At 48.7% G+C, this 2,971-nt stretch overlaps 1 non-coding gene across 1 annotated transcript; it reads left to right on the plus strand.

The window, feature by feature from the left end:
• The first annotated feature begins 2,572 nt into the window (after positions 1 to 2,572).
• Positions 2,573 to 2,655, plus strand: TRNAL-CAG (transfer RNA leucine (anticodon CAG)). Its single transcript has one exon. It is a non-coding gene; the product is annotated as a tRNA-Leu (tRNA).
• Positions 2,656 to 2,971: the final 316 nt, after the last annotated feature.

Below are 2,971 nucleotides of genomic sequence, written 5' to 3' on the forward strand. Positions count from 1 at the left end.
GCTTCTTTGTTGGAGGGAGTCTTTCCCGCCGCCTTGAAAGAGGCGGTGGTGAGGCCCCTCCTCAAGAAGCCTTCCCTGGACCCGGCTATTTTAGGTAATTATCGTCCGGTCTCCAACCTTCGCTTCGCGGCGAAGGTTGTAGAGAGTATGGTGGCATATCAGTTTCCCCTCCACCTGGAGGAAACTGTCTATCTAGACCCGTTCCAGTCTGGCTTCCGGCCCGGTTACAGCACTGAGACGGCTTTGGTCGCGTTGGTGGATGATCTCTGGAGGGCCAGGGATAGGGGTTGTTCCTCTGCCCTGGTCCTATTAGACCTCTCAGCGGCTTTTGATACCATTGACCATGGTATCCTGCTGCGCCGGTTGGAGGGACTGGGAGTGAGAGGCACCGTTTATCGGTGGTTCTCCTCCTATCTCTCCGACCGGCCGCAGACGGTGTTGACGGGGGGGCAGAGGTCGACTCCGCGGCGCCTCACTTGTGGGGTGCCGCAGGGGTCGATTCTCTCGCCCCTTCTGTTCAACATCTATATGAAGCCGCTGGGTGAGATCATCAGTGGCTTCGGTGTGAGGTACCAGCTGTACGCTGATGACACCCAGCTGTACTTTTCCACACCGGGCCACCCCAATGAAGCTATCGAAGTGCTGTCCCGGTGTTTGGAAGCCGTACGGGTCTGGATGGGGAGAAACAGGCTCAAGCTCAATCCCTCCAAGACGGAGTGGCTGTGGATGCCGGCATCCCGGTACAGTCAGCTGAGTCCACGGCTGACTGTTGGGAGCGAGTCATTGGCCCCGATGGAGAGGGTGCGCAACTTGGGCGTTCTCCTGGATGAACGGCTGTCTTTTGAAGACCACCTGACGGCCGTCTCCAGGAGAGCTTTCCACCAGGTTCACCTGATGCGCCAGCTGCGCCCCTTTCTAGACCGGGATGCCTTGTGCACAGTCACTCACGCCCTCGTGACGTCTCGTCTGGATTACTGCAATGCTCTCTACATGGGGCTCCCCTTGAGGGGCATCCGGAGGCTTCAGTTAGTCCAGAACGCGGCTGCTCCCGTGACACCTATCCTGCGCAGACTGCACTGGCTACCTGTGGCCTTCCGGGTGCACTTCAAGGTTTTGGTGAACGTCTTCAAAGCGCTCCATGGCATAGGGCCGGGCTATTTACGGGACCGCCTACTGCTACCGAATACCTCCCACCGACCCGTGCGCTCTCACAGAGAGGGACTCCTCAGGGTGCCGTCGGCGCGTCAGTGTCGTCTGGCGATGCCCAGGGGAAGGGCCTTCTCTGTGGGGGCTCCCGCCCTTTGGAACGAACTCCCCCCGGGACTCCGTCAACTTCCGGACCTCCGAACCTTTCGTCGCGAGCTTAAAACGCATTTATTCATCTGCGCAGGACTGGGTTAGTTTTTTAAATTTATGGGTTTTAATTGGGTTTTTATTATTTATTCTAAATTTTTAATTTCGGCCCAATTGAATAAGTTTTTTAATTGTATTTTAATTGTGTTTATATTGTAACATTATTGTGTATTTTATTTGGCTGTGAACCGCCCTGAGTCCTTCAGGAGAAGGGCGGTATAGAAATTTAAATAATAATAATAATAATTTATTTATTTTTGTCACAACAATATACAAAATGTACAAAATCACACAAAATGGTTATATAGTATATAAACATATATATGAGGAAATATGAGGAAGTATAAGCATATATGTATAAGAATAAAAACAATAGGACAGGAACGGTAGGCAGGTTTGTGTTCTTATGCACGTCCCTTATAGTCATTTTAGGAATGGGGCGAGGTCAATAGTAGGAAGTTTTCGGTTAAAGCTTTTGAAGAGACCACATGGAGAGACCACAGAGGGTTTTTTTATTATTTATTTCATTTTGTCACAACAGTATACACAAACATTGTCATAAGTAAAAAAAAAACATATCATGAAGAAAAAATATATATATGTAAGTAAAGAATATGCATCAGCTATATTAATTTGATATAATAAACGGAACAATAGGACAGGAACGGCAGGCACTTTTGTGCTCTTATGCACGCCCCTTATAGTCCTCTCAGGAATGGGGTGAGGTCAAAAGTAGACAGTTTTTGGTTGAAGATTTTGGGATTTTGAGTAGAGACTATGGAGTCAGGTAATGAGTTCCAAGCATTAACAACTCTGTTACAGAAGTCATATTTTCTGCAATCAAGTTTGAAGCGGTTGACATTAAGCTTGAATCTATTTTTTGCTCTTGTAATATTGCTCATCGAAGACTATCTTCAATGGTCTCAAACTTTCCTCTTTTTTTATGGGCATCTTTGCAAACGAACAGCGAAACGCAGGTCGAAGGCAATCGGAGCATATTAAATCCAGTTGGGCGCTAAGACCCAGAGGACACCCGCCGATCCCTTTCCTACCGCCGCGAACCCGTTGCCTCTGATAGAACAACCCAGCGGAGGAATATTAATAGCGGCCAATGAACGCTCAACTGCGCCTGAGCAAAAGCCTTCCTCGTAAAACTAAGGGACGTCAGCAGCCTGTTTTGCAAATTTTATACGAAGAAAGAGAACGGGTTGCCCAAGTAGTCAGGATGGCCGAGCGGTCTAAGGCGCTGCGTTCAGGTCGCAGTCTCCCCTGGAGGCGTGGGTTCGAATCCCACTTCTGACAAATGCTTAATTTTTTCCCCCCCTGGTTTATTTTTGCAGACGTTCTCTCGGTGAGTTCTTCCTTTACCAGCCGCCATCAACGCCCCAGATGTCAGCAGGCGAGGAAAAAGAAAAACCACCGCAAACTTCAACCGGTCCAGCCTTCATCCGAATCCGGATAGACAAGGCTTAAACCCAGAAAATCGGACCGCAACTCGGGGTCCTTCGTCTTCTACGGCTTCTCCGTTACTCCTCTTGATTGCAACCTTCCCAAGGCACTACAGACACAGACATTGGCATTGTATTGTATTGTATTGTATTGTATTGTATTGTATTAT

The sequence above is a fragment of the Ahaetulla prasina genome, chromosome 12 (assembly GCF_028640845.1).
Source record: "Ahaetulla prasina isolate Xishuangbanna chromosome 12, ASM2864084v1, whole genome shotgun sequence".
Lineage (NCBI taxonomy): Eukaryota > Metazoa > Chordata > Lepidosauria > Squamata > Colubridae > Ahaetulla > Ahaetulla prasina.